Source organism: Camelus bactrianus, chromosome 15 (assembly GCF_048773025.1).
Source record: "Camelus bactrianus isolate YW-2024 breed Bactrian camel chromosome 15, ASM4877302v1, whole genome shotgun sequence".
In the NCBI taxonomy this organism is placed as follows: domain Eukaryota; kingdom Metazoa; phylum Chordata; class Mammalia; order Artiodactyla; family Camelidae; genus Camelus; species Camelus bactrianus.
Genome location: NC_133553.1, coordinates 6,640,035 through 6,665,527, shown reverse-complemented (window position 1 = coordinate 6,665,527; position 25,493 = coordinate 6,640,035). Strand labels below are relative to the sequence as shown.

At 40.9% G+C, this 25,493-nt stretch overlaps 1 protein-coding gene across 1 annotated transcript in view; it reads right to left on the bottom strand.

Moving 5' to 3' along the window:
* LOC141573434 (uncharacterized) overlaps positions 1-25,493 on the bottom strand; it is a 147,830-nt gene that overhangs the window by 21,325 nt on the left and 101,012 nt on the right. Inside the window, exons 26-29 of the mRNA XM_074341570.1 lie at positions 16,333-16,456; positions 13,659-13,844; positions 10,963-11,183; positions 4,701-4,900 (exon numbers count right to left, since the gene is read on the bottom strand). The gene's annotated coding sequence lies outside the window, so the exon portion shown is untranslated. The remainder of the gene's footprint in view (positions 1-4,700; positions 4,901-10,962; positions 11,184-13,658; positions 13,845-16,332; positions 16,457-25,493) is intronic.

The following is a 25,493-nucleotide window of genomic DNA, read 5'->3' as shown; positions in this document are numbered from 1 at the left end:
ATTAATACCTGCTCGGAGCCTGACCATAAATATGAACTTTCTCATAAGATCACTCAAACTCAATCAGAAATACAAGCAAAATTTTAACCCAAAAATACAAATTCTCTACTATTAAATTCTTACTCGTGACTTTATAACGTTACTAGCTATATTAGTTATATGCTCTCTATTTTATAAAATTGTTGTCTGTTACATTTCCCAACGTGTAACTAGGCCTACAAGATTGATGATGGCTAAACATCCTGAAGAAATAGATAAAATTTTTAACCCTGCATAAAATAAATGTAATAGTGTGATTCTAGGTATGGTAATGAGCAACGAAGGGCAAACATTTCCTGGATCATAATAGACTAGTAAGACAGGCGATCCAGAGAAGTTTTAGTATCAACAGGGCCTGATAAAAAACCTAACACCTTGAATGGTAGCTCAGAAAATTCTTCACCTGAAATAGGAATGAGCCATCCTAGCACCGTGGGACAAAATTGGTCATGAAATGTCTCTCAAAATATAGGTCGAATTTAGGACCAAGGGGGAGCACTGTGAATGAAAATACTACAATGTGAGTGAAAAGACTGCAACCATGTCAGTAAACAAAGAGTGCTGAGACCAAGCCCTCAGCAGCTGCTGCCACACCCCAGCGAGGATATGCCTGAAACCCAGCCTTTCAGCCACTCACAGTGGTGCCCTCTGAGCAGACTCAGAATAAGTAAGGACAGGATACTGTCCCTAGATAGCTAGGTGCTTGCCAAAGGAATGAATTCAATAACCCATATGTTTGCTTCATCCCATACATAGAAAAGCACTAAATATTTGAAATTGAGATATCTGGCTTTCTTTAGATAACAAGCAATCTTTTATTGTTCCAAGTACCTGGTCTTTGTTGTAAAGCTCCTATTTATCCAAACTCCTCCCCTACCTCTTGGGAGCAGTCTCTCAGAGAGATCTGAGAGGCTGTCATCCAGGCTCGAGCCCTCCCGCCAAATTAAACATAACTCTTAAATTTTAGGCTGAACGATTATTTCAACGAAGTCCCGGAATAGACACAACTCATCAATTCTGTAATGGAACACACTGAATCAGGAACCAAAAGCATGTACTATTCCCGAAAAACTACGGTTTCCTCTTTCTTCCTGTCATTATACAATCCCACCAGAACTCATTAATTTGCTGTCTGCACGCTTGGCAACCAAACTCAGAGAAGATTCAACTTAACAGAGCTCCATGCTGGGGAGAACCCCCTGCAGAAGCACAGCGGTCGGCCTGCCCTCCCGCACGCTCTGCTGACCCCTAGTGTCCTCCGTGGAGACCAGGCCAACAGAACTGCTCCAAACAGCTACAAAGTCCCACAGATTAAATAAAAGCATTTTATTTTATACTATATGTTATGTATATACTCATCTCTGAAAACAGCTTTGCCAGAAGCCCAAATCTTCAACATTAATCTGCAAAGGTAAATCCGGTCCCCAAGGGAAAACAAGTTTTAAGATGATGTTAAGGCCTCCAAAGTCCTCTCCAGGACCATCAACCAAACTGCCTGCAGGCCTGCAGCTGCAGGCGGCTACATGTCTGCTTTTAAAGCAACCCCTTCCTGCCCTCGGGAATTACAATGTCCCTCTATGCCCTCTCATCTCAGGGTAACAGCAGCCGCTGCAGAACCTTGCAGGGCAGCACTGACAAGACTGGACAAAAGGATCAGAGCTAAACTAAGCCTTCTGATGACACGAGCTGTGTCACTCTACAGATGAAGATATATATAGAGAGAAGTGGGGTGATATTGCTCAAAGTCACACAGCTAATAAGTGGCAAAGTCCATACCTCTGCTCCTCCCTCTGGCGTGATGCCCCAGCTGGGACGCCCACAGGGTTCTCTCGTGCCTGCCTGACCAGTCCTTTACTGTCACTCATAACCCACAACACGGTCTGACCCTAGCCTGCCTTTTCAGCATCTTTTCCTTCCAATCTCGCAGGAACAAGGCTGCTTGGGCCACTTTATGACTTCCGGCTTCCCAAAACCTCCATGCTCAGGCTGGTCTTGCCTGTGCATCCTTCCCCCTGCTCAGAGGCACTTCTTCCCCTGCAGGAGGACTTTTCCACTCTCCGCAGGGACACCCCCTCAGGGGAGCCCTCTTCTTGCCCTCAGAACGGCAGGTGTCCCAGGCCACATCCTGAGCTGCCCCATTAGGTCTGCGGGTGCTCAGGTCTGCTAGTCAGACCAGCAGCCTCAGAGCCAGGAATTATGCCCGGGTCACCCTGCAAACCTACTGCCCACCTCACAGCCCCCAGCCAGCAGGCCACCTGGAAGTCACAGCAAGTGCCCCACCCAATACAGAAGTCTCTTCATTTGCCAGCACCGCTGATGACTGGTCTCCAACCTTTGGTCAGTTTTGCAAAAAAGAGCACCTTCCACAGTGAACAGGGGGTTTTCGCTTCAGCTCCCATCCTTACTGCAAACGTCAAGGGAAACCAAAAGGCCTTTTCTCAACACTTTTCTGATGACACCTTCCCACCCACTATACTCATATGCTCAAGAAAATTGGGTCCACGTGATTTTGTTTCCCTTACGCTAAGTGGCTCAAAACACTGTGTGATTTTTTTTTCCTTTTTTGAGGGTATTTGTACTCAGTTTCTCGGCTTTAATCTGTTTTTGTCTCTCTCTTCAGTATCCCAAGCAGTTACCATTTCTTAGCCCCTTCAGCAGCCTCCCTCCCAAAATCTAGTCTAGGAAATGAGCTGTGATGAGGGGCCTGGAGGCAGTCACAGAAGAAGCAACTAAGGGACAGAGAGGCGACATAGTTTGCCCAAGGTGATCAGCCTAAACCCCCAACAGTGTGTTTCACATCCCTCTGTTTAACTCTTATGCTAAGCAAGCTAACTTTTTGTAGATTATTGTTATAAACAGATGAGGCATCAAAATACATACAAGGACACACATCAACTCTAAGATGTTCATTAACTCCACTATTTTGTTTCTATTTTTTTATTTCTATTAAAAAATAATTAAGAAGCTCTGCAGTCAATATAGAAAAATGTTACTGGGTTTTAATCCAGAATATAGAGGTGTTGTGTGTCATTACTCATACTTATTTGTAAGTTCACAAGACAAAGTGACTTGAAGGTATCTCTCACCTCCTCCTACTCAGTACCTGCTCTCACCAAATCTCCCAGTCCACACATCTAACAGCCTTTCACTTCACCCACAGCTGAACTCATCAGTTTTCCCCCAGAGCTCCCTGTGCAGATTTCCCTCCTCAGAGCACAGCAGGACCATCACTTACCTTATTAATCCACCCAGAATCCTGGGCCTTACTCCATCCTACCTTCACAGATAGCATTCATCCTTTCATTTTTACCATCTAAACATGCCTTCAATTTGTTCGCTTTTACCCACTGACCGTCCCACCGCTCAAGTGGAAGCCACCAACACTGCACACCTGGACTTACGAGTCTCCCAAGTGTCCCCACAGCCGCTCTCACGTTCTTGAGACAAAAGGAATTGTGTCACTTCCGCGGTTTTAGGACTCTTTTCAAACCCACTCTTCTTAGAAGAAACTCCCAGTTCTTCACCTGGTAAAGATCTTTGCCATCAAATTGTCAGCTCAGGGAGGGGAGGACACGCCCTATCCCCTAGGACACGCCCTCTGGCAGAGCAGCAGCTTGGGAGGACCTGCTGAGCTACACCAGCCTGTATTCTAACCCTGGTCTTGAGTTCTTAGCAAACTGCTTCACTTATCCATACAAATCCAAGGTAGATTAGAAAGATTTTAGATGTTGAGCTAGACTATTGATTTGGAGATTTTGCACTAGCAACCTGCAAGTACATGTTCTAATGATTCCGTCTTCTTAAAACCACACCCAGATTTAAGGAGTATTTGTGGAATATCTTCGGAGTAAAAGGGACTGTACTTTAACAGACTATATGTTTTATAACATGAACAACCCTGACAGGGTCACAAATGGAACCACCTCACAAGTGACAGAAGACAGGTGAGAGGCACAAAGCAACAGGTCACAGAGATGGTAAGAGCAAAGTTGTTTCTCCAACCCCCCAAAAAATTTTTGAAAGAACAGAAAACTCTGAATTTTGAAAGTAAAACACTATCATATAAAGAAATAAAATAAATAATCCTCTTCATCAGTGTTTCAAGATCTGAATGCAGAATTTTTAGCATGCTATACTGAATCCTAGCACAGAAAAATCAGATGGACTAGTGGTGAGTAAGTTCCAGGGAAACGGCAGCAATTCCTCCACTTGTAAGAGGACACACACTCAATTGTCGAAAGTGATTTTAAACCACATTCTGGAGAAATTCAGAAGATTCAGGCACCGATTCTAGATGGTGATGACACGGAAGGACGGGTTGGATGCATGCTTCTAACTGAGTCACCGGCATTCTTACACTGCAGGGGGAAACGGAGGCTCTCAGTTATGAGCAGAGATGTTCTTGTCGTGTCTCCCAGGGCGTGCCTCGGGGACTCAGTGCCCTGCAGCAGCCTGGCCCCAGGCGAGGACCCGCAGCGTGGCCCACTCAACCAGGAGGGGCACTGTGCTTGAGAAAGCCCATCCCCGATGGGAGAAAGAGGGGCTGGTGGGGTTGTGTGTACCTATAAATGATCATAGAATTACACCTTCATAAATTCATCTGACAAAATTTATATTAGCAGGCTATTTAACAAAATTTCAATTGTCAGTGTTAATTTTACCATTCCTTTCCTCTTGTCCCCTGCACTCTGAGACAGGCTTAGGCTCTCTCACACCTGCAGCTCTCATGCAATATTTGTGAAGTCATTTTACTTTGCTGCAAGTGTCCTCGCTCCCCGTGTCGCTGTGACTGTCGTCTCTTAACAGAGTCAGATGTCTTCCTGGATCTCTCCCTGAGTTCCTTGCTCCTGCTTCTCAGATCCTGAGATAAAGAACAGGTGAAGACACATGACTAGAAAAGGCACTGTGGACTTGACCAAAGTCCTCAGTGACCCACTAGGTGAGTGCTGCCCACCCCTTACCTTCGATTCTCAACTTTCTGCCCAGGGTGACATCCAGACAGGAAAGAGTCTTGGGCCCAATTAAAAGCTGTGTGGCTTGGGTGCAGGGAAATGTGCAGGAGCTGGTTCTGGAGCCGGGCCCCTCCCCACCTCTGCTACTCTCTCTCCCGTGGCCCTGCCCCCAAGCCCCCAGGCTCCCTGATATTCTGTCCTTCTCTTATACACTACTCCAAGCCCTTTTCCCCTTCCTTTATTCCCTGATTATCCTCAGCTGGAGTGATTTTTTCATCACAGCATCTAAAAAAATTTCCTACAGCTGAAAAAGTAGTCTCCAGAGGTCAATGCCCACATGGTGGTTCCTGAAGAGAGCCCCTGGTTAGGGGGACCCTCACCAACACTCACAGGGCATCAGACATGTTGCAGGGTCCACCACCCCCAACAAGAGTTTGCTGTGACCCCTATGCCCGCACAGCATCCCTGTTCACAAAACTGTAGTTGGGCCACTTATCCGTTATTAAGGAGCAAAAGTAAAAAAATTGCTCATGTTTCTTACTAAAATTATCTATGAGGTGGAAAAAGAAATTGTAATAGAAAAGAACAAATTTGACTCCATGTTAGATGTGTTCGTTTGGCTTTAAACCTGTACCCTATTTTCTAGGCTAAGACTTGTTATCTCTGCACCTTTTGTAAAAGAAAGTTGCCTTTAGCCTGAAATATCCAGGAGGGCCTATTCTGCGGGCTCTGATCTTTAAGGATGTTAGCTCTTCTACACTTATGTAGAGATGGCAAGTTGCAAAATAAAGAATAACCTTTGTTTTTTTTGAGGTTTTACAGGGGCGCCATGATTTGACCCACATGGACAGCTGCAAGAACAAAGGATTCCAAGGAAATAAATTCGTACAGCAAGAAGTTTGCAACAACCAACCACACCCCCACCGCTTTTTAGTATAAAAGGAGACTGAATTCTGACTTGGGGAAGAGAGTTCTCCTGGATATCAGTATGCCATCTTCTGAGTCTGCCAGCTTTTCAAATAAAGTCACTACTCCTTCCTCCAAAAGCTCATCTCCCGATTTATTGGCCTGTCATGCAGCAAGCAGAACGAGTTTGGACTTGGTAAATAAATGACTGCATTAGAGGTAGTATGTCTCCACTGTTTCCTCATTTCCAGTATGTCACAACCAATTAATTTTATATGCTGTTTAACAACACGACCAAAAAACCTATTATATGGAATTGATTCCATGGAAATAAAATTATTTCTACTCCTTCAAAATTTTTTCTTTCTATTTTATTTTGTTTTGCTTATTGAAAAGAAAATAAAAGTCAAATCATTTTATTTCACGTATTTTTTATAGCTACATATTGAAAATACTACAAAGATATTTAAATTGCAATAAAAATTGTTCATATATTAGTATAAAGATATATACACATTCAATGCAGAGTAGGAAAAGAGTGGATATTTACTAAAAATTCACTGCACATCCAGTCTTTTACAAGCATATCCTGGAATATAAGCTCTATTATCCAGGGGTCCACCACCCCCATTCTCACTGCCGAGTCCCAAAGTAATCAACCTCCAAGACACCAGCATAGAAACACGCGATCACTATTTTAGGTATAAATGAGGGAATTAGCTCATTCAATTCTAAAACAGAAACCTTAAAATAAATACTGAACTTATTTACAAACAAAGAAAATTGGACACAAAAAAGTACAGTTTCTCCCCCAAGTAACAAAGATAATTACTGGTAAAGGCAAGATTTGAACTCATCTGCCTGATTCTAAAAACTAAGTTGGAAATCCCCTTCGACTGTGGAGGTCCAGCAGCACAGCCTATCACCCTATCTTTGTTCAGAACTAGCTTTAGACAGTCTGAGACAACACCCCATTCCTATGGAACTCGAGGGCAAACGATAACAATAAGGATTTTATATTCAGTAGTTTCTTAGATCTCATTTATATAAAGTGTCAGCAGGTCAGCAGAAAACTCTGGGAAATATGAGTGGGTCCAGAGCTTTTTGCTGATAAGAAACAATCTATCAGGACAGAGTGACCTTCACATGAGAGGCCTCATGGACATAAACTAAAGGCAGCTGAGCAATGAAAACTAGCAAGACCATGGAACTCAAGCAAGAAAGATCCCTGCCATCCCCCACCCAGTTGCCTCTTCACCCACATGGACAAGATGGCAGAAGACCCAGGTTCTTGTCCAAGTTACAACATCATGGATTCTCACTGATAAAAAGTTACGACTTTATGCTGTCTTAAGCCCTTTCCAACTCAAATATGATGACACCAATATCTCAGCAGAATGTCTATGTCTTCACTTTCTCTCTTCTATTAGGATACTATATCTATGGCCAAAAAGAAGAAATCCAATTAAAAACACCATGCACGAAGGCTGGTGAAAGTCTGCGTAAGAGACATTGTTCTAACGCTCAGTGAATGAAAACTCAGAAAAAGTGTTCCTTCTCCCTCTGCAAGTCGGAGGTAGCCTGATTGTGTGTGTGTTTGTGTGCAAGCGTGTGTGTGTGTAAATCAAATACAATGCATTCTGGGATGTGTACAGATTTTTTTTATGTTACTGTCATTTCATGAGGATGAGCCAACCTTTAAAGTAACTTGAATCTAGTGTTCTGAGAGAGTCCCAGGATCTTTTGATGGAGGAGGGGAAAGGGGAAAGGAATGGAGGAAAGAAGTAAATGAAGCAAAGGAGTAAGAATACTACTAGGGAAAGGCAAGACTTTAATTTTGTTCCTACATGAATCACACACAAATTAGGGACTGGCTTTCCCCTATGTCTCGTCAAGCACTGAGTTGCAGAAGAAGAGGCGACAGCCCATTTCTCACTGAGATTGTGACTGTACATGGCATCTTATAGACACAAATTTTTTACCCTGATCAAACACTAGCAGCAGGCCGTAATTCTCCTGTTTTGAGAGACAAGAAAACAGGAGTTCAAAGAGGATGTATAACTTGAGAAAAGTCAGAGGACCAGTAAACTAAAGAGGATGAATTCAAACTCAGATCTGAATGCAGAGTCTGATCTTCCCACTCCCAGGGCTGGAAAATCCTTAACAGACAGGCTTCCAAGCTCCCTGCATTGTTCCTGGCACCAAGCATTTCCCATGGCGATGGTCTCCTGTTCTCACAGACACAGTGCTCTGTGCAGCCAATAACCTCCATTCGACCTTGATCATATACCTGCCTCACTCACCAGGCTTCTCCATACAGGCAGGAAAGCTGGCTTTCAAGTGCGTACAAAGACACCCCTGGTCTTACCTGGGCTCTTCAGTGGCTTTTCCAGCATAAAGGCAGCCATGAAAGTGCTCACAGTTTGTACATGAGCCACACTACCTCTCTCCATCTGTCTCCCTACCTATACTACTTAGCTATGACCATTTTGAGAATCTTGGAAACAAATTTTTAAAAACAGAAAAGAAAGTATTCTGTAACAAGTACTTAATACTTACAATTTTAAATGACAAGTTACAAAGTGAGTATTTACAAATTGAATGTGCATTCCTAGGTGTCAGTTTTAACAGTTAAAAAATATAATAGCAAAAAATTCTCACTTACAAAATTAACAAAAACATCAACAATAATCTGGAATAAACTCAAAAACAATGCCCATGTTGTACATGGAGAAACACAGGACTGTACTGAGGGGTAAAGTAAGAAGTGTGAATGCAGAGACATCAACATGTTGTATGGAGGAAAGCAGTTTTGTAAAGATGAACGTTCTCCTAAAGATAATTCAAAACTTACTAAAAAATCCCATGACAGTTCTTATCTGTTTTTTTTAACTTGAACAAAATATTTTGGAACTCTTCAGGAATAATAAAGTCATAATACTAGACAAGAAAATTGGGGATGGAAAAAAGAATAAAAAAAATCGCACTGTCAGATATTAAATAAATTTTTACAATAAGTAAGATATAGCACTGGAGTAAGAAAGTAAGACTGACAGAAATAAACCATGAGCTCAAAAAGAGACTCTAGTGTACATAAATATTTTGTACAGGTGGTATTTCAAATCAAAGAGCAAAGTATGAATTCAATAATTGTCTTGGGACAATCAGAGAATCACCTGGAAAAAACAAATTCTATTCCAGTCATAATGACCACAAGAAAAATTACAGATAGTGATGTAAATATTAGAAAGTACTAATAACAGCAAATACAACACTTTGCTCATAGTAATTCAACTTCTCCTCACTATAACAAGTAGTATTATCATCTCCATCATAGAGATTAAAAAATCCTACAGAGGAGATATATACCATTCTAAGAAATTATTTCTAAGAATAATATCAAGGATAAAACCCAAAAAGAAGACATTTACTGTCTTAAGATTATTTTCGGCCACAACAAAAATAAACCTACTGAACAAAATGAAAGGCAAGAAATGACAAGAAAAAGCTCTGTGATACATGTTAATGAAGACAAGGGGTTAATGTTCATAACATACAAAGAGCTGTCACAAAGCAACAAGAAGCTCCCTCACTTAAATGTGTGCAAAGGACAAAAGGGATCATTCACCTTTTAAAAGTCAGATGGCTAATGAGTGAAAAATGCTCAATACCTCACTGGTCATCAAGTGCAAACTAAAACAATGAAAAAGCAATTTTGTTCATCATATTGGCAAATGTTTTTAAAAAATATTCTAGGTAGTGTCCATCTTTGAGAGAACAAACTGAGCGATTTTTTGGAGGACGACGTGTCAATGGATATGTAAACTCTGAAAAATGTGTGTACACAGACTGAACTCCATTTTAGGAATCGTTTCATTTAGAAAAAAATCAGTTCAAAATATGTACTCATCAGAGCATTTACACAGCACTGTTTACAATGGTGGGAAGAAAAGCTGAAGTGAAATCATATCCAGCGATAGAGAATTGGTTACATAAGTTATTCTACATCTTTTCATTCCCCGCAGGAGAAGGAATTTCTAGAGTCACTTGAAAGGAGCCTGTGATGTATGTAATTGTCACATCCAGGGACTAAATTTCCAAAAACCTTAACTAAAGGAATACTCATACAATATCACAGGAATGTTTGTACAAGAAGGACGCCAGTAAAACACCCTTTCTGACAGTGGAAAATGGAGAAAACTTAAGTATCCACCATCAAGACAATGATGCGGTAAATCAAAGCGAGCTGTGGGCACTAAGGGGCAGGCGTTTTGGCGTGGTCCAAGGCCTTGTCCACAGTACTCTCCCACCAAAGGTGTCCTTAGACAAGAGACCAAATTTACTGCACATCAGGAGACCCCTCTACTCTATCTGAAAGGACCAGGTGAGTCTGGAGTGGGAGGAGGTCTATGATATACACCTCAGTGAATAAACCGAGCTGCACAAAACATATAGTATGGCCTTATTTTTCAATAAAGCATATATACACACACATATACATAGATTTCTCATATACATGTATGTATGTATGTGTATATATATATGACAGGCATAAAGGTCATGAAATATATACACCACGTTGTCAGCAGTTTTTACTCTCAGGAAAAAAAGGGGAAGGGATGTAGGGGCCTTTCGGTACCACCACAGTTCTCTTTTCAGTATTTCAGTTAAATATACTTGGAATTTAAAAGTTTATTTAAGTCCGAAGTAAAATGGATGATGCCTCCACAAGACAGAATGCTATACTGGTCATTAAAGATCATGCCAGGGGAGAGAGAATACTGTAGAAAAACGTGTAATAAGCCGAATGGAAAATGGAGGTCTCCACACAGTAAACAGGCAGAGAGTGATCGCTGGTTTTTATGACAGACGTAATACACACTGATGAAAAGAACAGAAAATAGATGTTAAAGTGTTAATTATTATCTCTGAGTAGTGAGACTAGGATAGACCCTTTTGTCCCTTTTTTCAGAATTATTATATTAAATACACATTATTTTTCATCTGAAAAAAGCATTTTTAGATGTCTAGTACCACACATTGAAAAAAATACACGAGTACTTACAGAAATAACTAGGAGACACGGCAGCAGCGTCACACAGTGTAGAACGGGAGATCCTGAATAACACCTCGCAGTTGCATAAGGACCCACAAAGTGAGAGCACCTGCTGTCACAGGGCGTAGCCCCCTTCTATTTGTCAGTTGTGTCTTCAGGGCTGAGGCAGTTCTGAGCACGGCCAGTGTCAGTGCTGGTGTCTGGATGGATGCCACTGGAGGTGAGGGCACCTGCAAGCCGAGAGGAAGAACAGAAATCATCCTCTGCTTTTTCTGTCTTGTTTCTTTGTTACTTTTGAAGAGAGGTGTAAATAAGATAAACTAAATCTTCCCTACTAAAATTTCAGTAATGAAACCGTTTTTAAAGTGTTCACAACTTATATTCTGCCTATAACTGTCTTTTCAACAAAGCATCATATTTCTTAAATGTTAATTAACTCAGTTAATTAACTACCTGTTGAAACCTATTAAAGAACATGAAATGCACTATGTAAAATCACCACGCCTGCAGTGACTGGCACAGCTGTCTTGATAGCAGTGCAGTCAGCCCCCACCATCCCGTGGCCCTGAGCTCCTGATGCTGCTAAGAGAGCACGCTGCCACCTCAGATGGAGAGAAACGGTGAAAGCGTTTTCTGAAATCTACAGCACTGACAAAACATAACTGAAAAATCCCAGGCTCCTTTGAGGCTGTCATTTTCTGTTTCTGGCCTACACCCGTCAATGAGCAGAACCACCCCATTCCCGAGCCATGGGACTCACGTGGGAAGCAGTTTTGGAGAAATTTCCAGGTATAGAATGTAACCAACTATACATAGAACTCTGAAAAATGAAAAGATGCAATACTCTGATTTTGGAAGAAACTCAAAATATTCTCCTAAGCCTTAGTAGCTGGAAAGGTTGTGCATCTCCTAAGCCACTTATTTATTTCACAGCCAGTGAGCATCTCCCACAAACCCTGTTTCCCTGTGTCTGCTGGGAGCCTCAGGCACACTGTTGCTGTCGATCTTATAAGTCACAGGGCTGAGGCGTGTGTCTCACGCCTGCAACTCTCACACAGGCTCGCCTCCTAGCCTCACTGTCTGAACTTGGCCCCATTTTCTCACCTGTTTATTTGGTATCTGTTCTTCTGTAAGCTGCCTGAAATGCTTTTTGGAACAAGTCAGAAGAATCAGTGGGTAGAGAAATGGACAGATGGACAGGTGAGAGTTGGGGAGACAGAGTGACTCCAAGAAAAGGGGAACAAAGAAAATTTCCTTTGCAGAACCCTCTTCTAGTCAGGGAAGAAAACCACCACGGAGAAGTGTGAAGAGGCAGGTGGCTTAGGACTGTTTCCTGGATTCCATGAAAAGTCACACCAAGAGATGAGAGGGTAGAACTATAAATAATAAAAGAAAAAAGCATGCATGCTTGAAAAATATACCTACAATATGTACTTTCTAAAGAATAGATTCAAATCAGCACGGCCCAATAACACAATCCTTGGGTATTTACAGAAGTGAGAATCCCATCTCCAAACCAAAAGGCATCCCTTCGGAGCACTGAGAGTCTACACGGGACGGTCATAAATCTCTCACCGCAAAAGCGATGCTATCCTACCCTTACGAGGAATGAGCAGCTGTGCTCGGGCTGCTCACGCGGGCCATTTACAACCCACAGCACCTCTACGGGAGAGGGACGCCTAGCGAGCCCCATCTCTGCAGGACAGAAAACAAGTCCGGGAGAGGCTAAGCCGACCTATCAGTTCTCCATCTCACAGGACTGGTCACTCCAGAGCAGGACTCGAACTCGGACCCACGTTTGTAACCGCAGTACTACCGTGATTTGTGTGCTTTTGTGTGTATAATACATTTGTTTCCGGCATGAAAGGATATCTAACAAATGTTCGGTTGTCTTGTCTATCTCATTAGCTCACAATCTTTATATTTTTGAATTGTACTCTTTTTCCCTGGAGAAAGGAACGGAAAGAGCGGGGGTCAGAATGAGATGGGGCTCCATTCTTTATCTGTTACCTCATCTCATCCAGTCCCCAACCAAGGAGAAGGAGCAAATGTTCTCTTCATCTTTAAAGAGAGAGCTCCACTGATGGTGACTTACTCAACTCCAAAACCAAGTCTGGGGGAAGGGCACAGACAGCAACCAGAGAAGTATCACCTGTAGGAAGGAGAAAAGAGCTCAGGGGAGAGCTCAGGGGGTCTGCCTGTTTTAATTTCAATGGATAATATAATACCACAGACTAAAAATACTAGCATGCAGTGAATTTGCTATTTCTTGACATCAAGCAAATTTTCATAGCCCGCATGAAACATTATCGTGAACTAGTGAAAGGAAGAGTCCACACTCAGGGAAAATCAATGCCACAGGCAGGCTGAAACCCAGGCTGGAGGAAAGGAAGAGAAAAGGCATAGTTAAGAAGAGGGGAAAGTCTGGGAAAAAGACATCATCACAAGGACTCTCCAGCATCATCCAGCAATCATATAATCATTCATTCAAGAGAGAGTTACTTAGGTCCTATTTTGTGCAAGATTTTACACAGGGCAAATCAAGAGTGCAGCGTACATGGTGGCAGGAAGTGGCGGGGCTATAATACAATTCTGATCCTGGTACCTTGCACAATTTTACTCAGTATAAAGGCAAAAAAATAAGGTAAAATAATACTATGTAAACTCTACGCATTGTTGAAAAAAATTAAAGAATACCTAAATACCTGGACAGACACTCCACGCACATTCCTGTATCAGATGACAGCGCTCTTGGGATGGCAGTGCTCCCCAGAGCGATCTGTATACTCAACGTGGTCTCGATCACAATCCCAGCGGGCTCCTCTGCAGTAACTGACTAGTTGCTGCTACTATTCATATGGGAATTCGAGGGACTCAGTAACCAAAACGTACTTGAAAAAGAAGAAAAACATGAGAGGATTTGTAATTCTCAATTTCAAACCTTACAACTGTATCTCCAGGTGAGATTAGAGGCCATTTTTAAGTTATTACTGGGTTTATCCTTATTTTCAAAATTCTCTACAATGAATATACCTGTTAGAATAAGAAAAATAAAAAGTAAGGTATCTTGTAAAACATGCACAGTGATTCATTCATTGGGAAAAAAACTTATTTTAACTATAAAGAGGTAAACAAATATCTAGTGAAAAAGGACTACTTAAAAACAAGTGTGCATTTACAATTTTCATAAATTGAAAACTGAAAAGCACAAAAACATCAAGTTTCTAGGGAGACTAGTGAAACATATTAATAGTTATTTTCAAAAATTCTAATTGAACAATGAAAACTCAAGAAAGGGAAAATTGTGATTGACACCCAAGTGCAAACACATGGAGAGCAAACGCCTAGAAATCACAGTTCCTTTAAATCTGCTTCTAACTCAATAGGAGAGGAAATTCCTCACTTAGGGGACAGTGGAATCCCATACATAAGACAGGATACACAGTACAAACTGCAGTAGTATCGGGAGTGAATTTCTTAGAATTCTAATGTTACAACATTGCTGAAAAACTATAAAAACACTGACAGACAGATTAAAACACACAGTCATATATATTATATAGAAACATATGAAGTCTGCTCCCATGTTGCATAGAAATACAAACATATTTGTTCATTTATAGGCACTGATTCATTTATCTCAGATAGAATATTTCAACTAAAACAAAAAATCAATAATACACTCCTCTTGTCAAATCTACTTGATAAGTAACTCTGCTATGTAACCATAATGTGTCTAAGATAGATCTAAAATTAGGGAAAAATCTTTGTATGGTTTCTTGAATTGTTCTCAAAATTCCAAGCTTAATTTTAAAATAGATCTGAGCAGTATTTCTATATTATCTTTTCCCTTGTGAAATGAACAACACAGTCTGTTGTCAAAATTCTGTCCTTACAATGATTCACGAGCACCGTTTCCTAACAAAACTGGTGAACAGCAAGGCACTATGCAGACACTGTGACCAAATAAATGAAACACAAGGAAGACAGTGACCCTATTCTGGAGGGCTTATATTCTGTGTCAACAGCGGGTTTTTATTTGATTGGTTTGATTGGGTAGCAAAATAAAATCAATCAAGTACTTTCTGCTTTTAGCATTCTGTAAGTCATGACTGTTTTTAGTGTCATGAGAAGGAAAGACTTAAGCATGACTTGATTAGGTCAACTAGCAACAATCATCACTGGAGAGTGAGTAATAAACATGTTAACTGATAGAAATGCTTCTGCCTACATGAGACCTAAAATAAGTCTACACTGATATCCGAAAGGAAAATGAGGAGATGAGGTCCCCAATGTGAAAACAAACTAACAAGGAATCAAAAAAGGAAAGACGTTTTCATTAACGGTTCCAGGAAGTAGTGGAGCATGGTGGTGAGGATCACAGATGTTTGGGACGAACATGAGTGTCTGAACTTCCACAGCACTGGGTACCTGTGAAACTGATATTTCAGAGAAATTTTCTGCATCTCAGTCTTCTATCCATACACTGGGGACAACAACCGCACCCATCTCCTAGAACGGTCCTACGAATTAAGTTATTTTATATATAAAATTTTAAATAAAATACCTCAGATTTTAAATAATACCCCAAAAGCACAAGGAACAAAGAAAACAGAGATAAATTGGAGTTCATCAAAATTTAAAACTTTGCTTCAAAGGGCACCATCCAGTAAGTGAAAAAACAACACACAGGAGAAAATTTTTTCTAATAATTTATCTGATAAGGAATTTGTATCTATAAAAAAAAAAGTACCTCCTACAACTCAACAATAAAAAGGCAACTCAATTAAAAGATGAATAAAGGATCTGAAATTGTATTTTTTAAGGAAAATATACAAATGGCCAATAAGCACAATGAAACGATGTTCAATATCATTAGCTGTAAGGGAAATCAAGTCAAAACCACTAGGAGAAACCGCTTCACACTCACTACAATAGGTTATAATAAAAAAAAGTGTAACAAGCAGTAATAAGTACACAGAGGAAGCGGACCGATCAGCCCTTGCTGGTGAGGACGTAACACAACATGGCCACTTTGGAAAACAGCCTGGCAGGTCCACAGAGAGTTGAACATTTGGTTTCTGAATGACCCAGCAACTCTGCTGTCTGGGCACAAACGTAAGAGAACTGAAAACAAATGTCCACATAAAAACTCCTACAGGAATGTTCATGGCGACACTACTCATCACAGCCAAAAAGCAGAAACAACCCAATTGCCTATCACCTGATGAATGGGTAAACAGTGGGGCCCAGCCATACAGTGGAATATTATTCAACAATAGCAAAGCATAGAGTACTGACCCAGGCCACAACGTGGACAAATTTTGATAACGTTTCTCAGTGTGAAATAAGTCAGTCACAATAGACGGTTCCACTTACATGAAGTGACTCGATTTAAATGAAATGTCCAGCACAGGCAAATCCACAGAGAGAGAAGAGTGGCTCCTTGGGGCTGGGGGAGGATGGGGAAGATGGGAATGACTGCTTATGCATACGGGGCTTCCTGTTGGGGGAATGAAAATATTCTAAGATTAAATGGGATGCACAATTCTGGGCATAGAATAAAAACGACTGTATATTTAAATGGGTGAATTGTATTAAAACTGGTAAGAAAAAAAGCACCTCGGCCCAGTACCTTCCCTAGTAAATGCAAATTGCTAACTTTTATTAGAGGAAGAACAAACTGCCCTCAGCATGAAAGTAGGAGATCAGCAAATGTGAGTTAACCGAAATTGGACAAGAGCATTTCACTTGAAACAGTTGCTGAGTGTACACGAAATATTCAGAAATAGGAAAATCAGTTTCACATCAGGAAGAAGCATTCTGCTTCAAATGCAGATCAAGGATTCGGCAAGCCCAGGTGCTAAAAATGACCAGAGAAGAAACCTGGTTTGTAAAACAAGCACCAGAGCCAACAAGGAAATGGTGGTGAGGAAAGCAGGCTGCCGAATATCTGGAACAGTTTGCTACAAATAATTTCTCCACTGAAAATTTAAAATAAAATGAAAGTGATAAAATGCTCTGTTGACCTCATGTGAATGGGTTTCCTTCGGTGCTCGACTGTTCTGTAACCCCGATTGAGAGGCTCAGGAGAATCAGCATGTCTCCTGGGATTCCCCAAAGGACTGCCCACCAGCACGCTGACCACCATCACATCTGCCAGGGTTGAATTGCAGAGGAGACCAACTTCTGAAAGGCACAGGAAATTTTGACAAGGGAAGAAAATGCTGCAGTCAGTCCTGGGACATAGGCCCTCTGAGCAGAGGCCAGAAGGCTGCAGGTGAACTGCAGTGGCCGTGGGACATGAAGGGACCATCGGGGAGCATATCTCAATTCTCTCCTCTCTCTCCATCGGGTAGGAGAGATAAACCTGCATCCTTCTCACCTGGAACTGTGGGTTGGCTGGCAGAAGTCTTACCGACATGGAATGATTATTCAAGTCTCTGTGGAAAAAGTGAAGAAATCGAGAGGGAGTAGGGAGCCAACTCCACGAGCCTCTCAATTGCACCCTTATTTATTGTGTATAATCAAAGGAAAAATTCATTAAAAGTTGTGTGATAGTAACAGGAACTTCGGGAAAGACAGTATGAAGCAGAGATGGTAGAATACACAATGAGTACAAAGGATTAGTGTATCTTTAGAGAAGTCATGTGGTGAGGGGAACAAGATCCATTTTTAGACATGTGAATTATAAATCAGACCACCAGACCAGCCAGGTCCTTGTTCTGTGGATCATAGACTATCTAACAGCACACAAGCTCAGCGTTTATAACTGAGGGCCTCGGCCCTTGCTTTGCAACCAGCAGAGTGCAATCTAAAAGCTCAAATATGCAAGCAAAGCATTGTCTCTGCTTTTTAATGCAAGGAGACTGGAGTGAGGATGTACAGGCACTTGCTTGCAAAGCAGTTTCTAAGCATATATTTTCCTTCTTAAAGTTCACAGGCGGCAGGAGTGTGTTACAATTTGTTAAACCAATCATGGGCTCCCACATGGAACCATTATTGAGGACACCCTAGGAAGACAAATTCTGCCTCTGGGTCTTTTCCTGCCATCTTCAGCCACTCTAGCAGGGTCTAGGCACATCCGTGAATAACGATCCTACAGAACAACCCACACTCTTAACTCCTGGTGCTTGAAACTTAATTTTAGCTCTACACAACTTACCGTAGAAAAGTTTCAGAAATAAAAGATATAATATTCCTTTTATATCTCATCATATTACTGATTTTTCTGATTGCTCTAAGTTGCTTCTACTTGGTAAAGCACATAATTCTGCAGGTGAATTCAGTAATTTCCATTGGGCATATCTAGTCATTTTGGGCTCTCTAACTTCTATTGGTCAAATACCGATACACTTAATTGATTTCTTTGTTTATCAATTTCAGCCGGGAGGAGAGGGAGTGTCACTTTTCCTCAGCCCACCCTCAACATTTTTCTCATCAACTCAGGCCTCCCGAAAACAAAACAAAGTATTTGTTTCCCTTCTACTCTTTCCACAAAACCAACAGGAAACATCAGCCTGCAGAAAGAATTCAACACAAATGCTAAAACAAAAATCTATAAACCTGGAGCAACTCCATCTCCGAATCATGATACACAATGACATGAGAGTAAGTGTGTCAGGCACAAAGCATGCGTGAGCCTGACCAACTGATTTCTATTCTTCAAAGGAAGGAAGGTTTTCATATTTTTTATTATCATACTTTGTCATTGTTTCTGATTATGCCAAAAAATAGTTTATGAAAGAATTATGCACTGCAATAACAGATTACTATTGTATCAATTATAGAAGGCATTCAGAGGGGATAGGAAAAGCCACCTCTGTAAAAATGCAAAATTTCTTCCCCTGTTAAGAACATGTATACAAAATGCAACAGAGAATTCAAATTCTTGTGGAGAGGAGCAAAAGCCACAGAACAAAAGCAAAGTCAATAGAATGAGTTAATTCAGAATTCACTGGACAAACATGCTCAATGCATTCAAATAATTTTAAAGGCACACTGCAAACCATTCACTTAATGATCTGCAGGCTAGAGGAAGCATTTCCCTCTTTAACAGACAACAGAATTCAATAGGGTTCCCCAAAAACAAGGACCAAAGAACAATCAGGTATTTAACGGTTCTCATAAATCAGCATGTTCTAAACATTAAAATCCAGAAATTTTAAACATTCATTCAAACCACAATAAAACAAGCATTTCAAAAAAAAAAAAAAAAAACCAAAGAAACTAAGCACACAGATCATGTACATAGATTAATGAGCATGTCTTGTACCGCTGGAAGAAAGAACAGGCTATAGCCTTTTACTTGAAAAATAAAACTACTTTTAAAGATAACTGCTAAAACACATTTCACCATTCATGTTGCCTTCAAAATTCTGAGGCACTTGTATCTGATCAGAAAAGCAATTCTGAGCAATAGTATGTTACAATTCAGCGCCAGTTTGCTTTAGAAGAAAAAAGAAAAGCTACTGTTCCTCAAATCCTGCACAGAGTGTGAAGTGCCTCCCGGCCTCTTTCTCTTCCCGTTTTCTAAGCTCATGCTCCCCAACCCTTCTGAAACAAATATGACAACCTCTTATTCCCAATATGCCAAATGACAAAAGAATATCAATTTATTTGTGTAAATATATGCCTACATCTTGAACTGGAGGAGAAAGGTATCAGAAGTCCATATGGAACTTATTTCTACCTTCCTGAAATCACACACATAAACGTTCACACAGACACAGACACATACTCCCTGGACTACTTGACACTTCACAAGCTTAGGAATTCCAACTTCTAGAAGATAACTTTGTAGTTAGTTTAAAATACAATTCTGTCAGCTTTTGAAAGCCTTGATCATCTGCTAAACTATCCAATTATCAAACAGACCCAATTAGCCTTCTCTGTAGAATGTAATTTCCATTGATGGCAAAACAGACCCTAAGAAGTACTGGATCAAAGACTCGTGTTTATCACTACCTATGATCGTTTTTAAGCACATTAACAGATTCAGAAATGTATGTCTCAACAACATTTATTCTTATTGAAATAGCATACGTGTTCAATTGTCTATACAGAGACTAGGTCCCATGATGGTGTTTAACATCTATTTTGTGTATTGCAATATTTATTTTCAAGTGCAGACAAGGAGGGTGTGTATTACTCAGTTGTAGAGCACCTACTTAGCATGCACAATGTCCTGGCTTCAATCCCCAGTACCTCCAAAAAAATAAATAAAAATAAGTGCATATTTAAAAATAAGAATAAAGTTATAAAAAAATACAGACTACAAACCACTGCAATCTAGCTGCTACAATTATACTAAAAAAACAAGGGTTTCTATCAAACACTGACTATATGCCAATTACAGAGAGAATCACAAATCACACCTGAAAACCATCACGTGTGATTCTCAGCAAACCTACTAAGTAGACACGGATGAGCAACCTGGCACTGCGGATGAGGAGACGGATCTCGGAGGAGCTGTGGACGCTGACCGTCCTGCTCCCCGCGACACCACGTCAGCCCAGGGCAAGCGCTGACAGATCTGCTCTGAGGGGACACCCAGCTGCATGGAGCCTTGGGGCACTGGGGAGTCCCAGAAAACACTAAAAGTTGTTCAGTGAAAAACCAGCTCAAATATATTACATTGTGCCACATCCTTTAAACAGGGAACATGACTGAGACTTTTTGATGCCTCCGTGTCCTTTCCGCCATCATCAATTATTTGCCCTCTCAGCACGAACAGAGATGAACTGGACCCCATATGAAGTGCACTCAGATGGCAGAGCTTTTAAAGCTGTTTTATGAAGTTTGTAAGAGTCTGTCTATGTCTCACACAGGCGGTCATCCATCACTTCTCACCGGTGTGGACGTACCACCTGAAATCACTCCTTTCTCCTTCTTTAAATCCCTTCATCTAATCCAGACTTTTCAACAGCAAAGCAGCAGCTCACCACAGACAGTGGACAGCTTCTCACCAAATGGACTCGAACAGCCCATCGGACTACCTGGAAGCCCTTTTCTTCTATTAAACCCACTTACGGGTACTTCATCATTTTCTGATTGGTGGACTTGGCCACCGACTGGCCAACTCATAGAGCTCCCAGCCTCATATCCGGGGTTGGGAGAGGACCCTGCTGTTTGGAGAAATCAGTGAGGAAGGCGGACATCCTCCAGCCAGGTCTGCACGGGTAGAAGTGCCACAGTGTGCTCAGAAATTATACCGTTAGCATCCCTGGGCTCCCATGGACTGTTTTCACATTAACCAAGCTCATGACACACTGATGCAAGAAAACCAGAAACTTATTAATGTAACAGAAGAAGTGAAACTATAAACCAGACTGAAATATCAGAGTTCAACCATGAGTACATTTTCTCCTCCACAGCCCAATCACAGGCAGGCAGTCACATGGCAACCATGGACAGAAGCAGAGAAGGAAGGGTTTGTAGATTAACTCAATGGACTAAATTTCTGTTATACGAACAGATCTACTGCCTAGAAAATAATTAACGCTAATCACAGTGCACACTTTGTGGACAGTGGCCGAGACATGACAGTGAGCACCTGTGTAACTCTCCTTTCCCTGTCCTTTCTGGGCTAACTGATGCAAAGTGGTACAAAGATTCAGGGATGCAGATACCTCTAAACACCCAAAGCCTATCTCTGGGAGCCTCAAAACCAGACAGCCAGGGTTTAAATACCAGCTCTGCCACTTACTAGCTCTGTGACCTTGGCCAAATTACTTACCCTCTCCGTGCCGAAATTTCCACACTGTAAAACTGGGATAACAATCAAACCTTCCTTACTCGCTTGTTGAGAAGATTGAAAGACTCATTTCTGTAAAATGCTCAGAAAAGAATGTAGCACATTTTTGGTGTTCAACAAATGTCAACTTAATATAAAAGTGATTTACAAGTCTCCCTTCTAATAATATTATGTGTTTCCTGGCTAGTGTAAGTCCCAAAGAAAATCCTTATTTCTCCTTTTATAAACTCTTGGGGAGCACCCTCCCATTCCATCACACCACCTGTTTAAACTAGGGAGGGGATGCCTCCTCCCCACTCCTCTGGGCCATGGAGAGTACTTCTCCCTTCATACCCCTAGCCGCTCGATCACAGCTAGCCCTCGTCACACTAACAGGGTGACGTGTGAGTCCGGGGAGACAAGCAGGGAATGTGAAACCCTACCTTTCCCTCCAGTGTTGGTTACCATTGGGAAGCACCTGGGATTCTCAGCTCCATGTCAGAACAGCCCTGTGCATGAAGGGGCAGGTCCTCTCAAGGGAAGGCTCGCTGTGGCCCAGAGCTACCTGGGACAGGGTGAGTCTCTAATTCTGGGACACAGTATCATGACACACATTTTCCCACAGCCCTGAAGTTCATGGAGAACGTGGCTTCATCAGTAACAACGAAGATATTTATGGCCTGCCTAATCTTTTGTGTCATCTCTCAGTTGGCTGCTGGAGACAACATGCATATAAGTATTGGATCCCCTTAGGCCCCAACATATATGAAGTAACAAAAAATTCTGTGGCTTAACGTTGGTTCAGGGTGACTGTGTAACAGTTCTGACTCTGCTGATGCTTAATTATGTGTATAGGAACTATCGAACCTCCTCAAATATCTTTCATCATAAAACCAGCTTTTCTTGTTTTCCTGTTTCTTAGTAATTGCCAAAGACTATACAATGATGGCTTCACACTAAACAACAGCTAAAGATTATGAGCCCTCTTGACATACCCACTGTGGTAAACACTTTACATAATTTCTAATTCTCACAATTCTACAAAGCAGATACCAACGTCCCAATCTCACAGACGAGGGAAAAACTCAGAACGAACTGACTCAGGCTCACATGGCTCAGTGGCAGCGCGTGCACGCAAACCCAAGTCAAAGAACTACACCCCTTCCTATATGTACCAAATCCCCTACCACCAATTAACACACAGCAGTGGGGTCAATACTCAGGGAACTTAGTACACTTTTCAGCTTTAAGGTGCTCCAGAGGCCGCTACTAGCTGTTTTATAAATTCCCGGCTCACTGGTTTCTAACACTGGAAGAAAAGTCCGATTTTGCCATTGTTTACACAGCAAGTCTGAGATGTTCACAGCGAGATGACAGAATAAAACTAAAATATAAGCAGAAAAATTTTTCCAGGTAGAAAGACATAATGGACATTGTGCTATTCTGAAGCATCAAGCAAAGAAATGAAAACAAAATAACTTTGTTTAAGCCTTCTGTAACAAACAGGAATATTAAGACGGTAAGAAGGTGCAACAAACGCCACCTATGGCTAAAAAGACCTTCCAGGTTGCCAGGAAGCATGCAACACAAAAATTGCCTGTAGGATCAGAAACGAGAATCAGATAACTTAAAGCTTCTGTAGCACATAATGCACTTTTCTTCGGGGGAAGCGAGGGTAACTCAGTATTTAATCTGACATTGCTAATACTCCTGAATATAAACAAAAGACACAGGCTCATGGAAACTCATCTTAGAAGAGGAAAGAATCCAGTCCAGCCACTTCATTTTACAGGAGGGGAGACTGAGACATGGGATCTGTCCTCCTTGCAATCGGCAGCAAATCTCTCCTAGGCCTCATGTCTTGCACTGTAGCAAAAACGAACAGATCTGTAGTAGGCCTATATTCATAAAAGTCGCGCCTGTATTTTTCCGAAAGTAGGTTATCTAAGTATCTTGCAACATACTTCTCAAAATCCAGGAAATCATACGTTTGTTGAAATACAAAAACATTTATTTACATAATAAAACAGCATGAGCTTTATTGTCTCTATTAAAAAAGTTACATGTCAAATCAGTGTTTTGATCTTTTAAACCTGTTAAGAGTGCAGGAAAAAAGATCAAAATTTTCTTTAATCACAAAAGAGAGAAGCTTATTCCCTGAAAATGATCAATGTGGATGTCAGAATCCAACGAATTTAAATGTCTGAGTGGATGGTTACACGGCAACATGACATCTGAGTTCTAACAATACACATTCTGTGTAAATAATCTTCAAGGTCGTCTGCTTAAGGCAATTTAACTAGTCCCTCTCTCACTAGAATGATACAGATTTCATTAAAACTTCATAGTGCACTAAAAAATAAATGAATCCTTGTTACTTTAAGCCATATTCATATATATCATATATATATATATTAAATATGCATCAGTAATAAGCCACCCTCTTTAGTATTCAGAGTTGATCCTTCTAAAATATCTGTCATTGTGACAGCACATTTTTACTAAGCACCTCTTGGGTTCTTTGTATACAAGGCTACTAACTCTCACAGTCAGACAAGTTAAACGATATTACTCAAATTTCACAAATGAGGAAATGTACTTAAGCCATGAAAACAACTTATATATACATCATCAGGAAAGTAAAGAATAAAGATTTTCTTAAAATATTCACTGACAATCTTTTCTTCCATATTAAGACTACATAAAACCAATTCAGTCTTTGTAAGTATTTCTGTCAATAAGGGCCACTAGAGAAAAACAAGTAACATCATCAGCAGTGGTTGGACTTTCAAAGCCCCCTTCTCATTTGCACTATAATTATTTTTAATGTTTTGTTTTTAGTGCTTACAGAGCACTAAAATACATAAAAATTAACTTTTTATGCCACTACCTGAGAATTAAACAACTGTGAAAATGTACAATTTTAATTTATGCCACTCTGTCTCACATTCTCACTGGTGTCTCCCCTTTGAAGGCCTCATCAGGCTGAGATCACTAAAATCGGCCATTTATGGGGTCACAGGAGTTCGGGTAACCACTCAACGGGAGGCTGATTAGAGGAGCAATTAAGAATGCATCCTGTGCAGCCTGGATTCCAGCACCGAGCTAGCCACCGCCAGCTGCGTGTGATTTGGGACAAGCTGCTCCATCTCTCAATCCCTCAGCTGCAAAAAGGAGACACTGATACCTACCGTCAAACACCTGCTATGAAGTAAAACATGAGGAAAGTATTTTAGCCTTAGGTAGGTGTAAACTCAGAGCGAGTTTGGTCATTATGATGATGAGGATGTCTGATAATAAATTGAGCTAGACCAAAAAGGAGAAATCACATTAAAGGAGAAACATTTTAAGCCAATGAACATTTCCTTTTGGATGGATTGCAGAATATTCTATTCATTTTATTTAATAAACCATGTTTTGTCCATTAATAATAGATTTACAGGTTCATGGACAAGTCTCCAGAAAAAGAATTAGAGGCCTCTAACCTCTGAATACTAAGATAGTAAATTTTAAAAAAAATCATGGGGGAGATTATACCTCTTTTGGGAGAGTATGTGCTTAGCATGCATGAGGCCCTCAGTTCAGTCCCCACTAACTCAATTTAAAAACTTTTTTTAAAAAATGGAGAAGTAAAGCAAAATGATGGAGGAATACAGAAATTTTTTAGAGACTCATCTCAGATTTAAGATGGGAAAAATCCATCCATTTCTCAGAGGAAATCTTGAGAACTATGTAAACTGAATCTGAGATGTCTAGTCTTCTAACATTATTCATGAATTCATATTACCAAGTCTTAAAACTACCT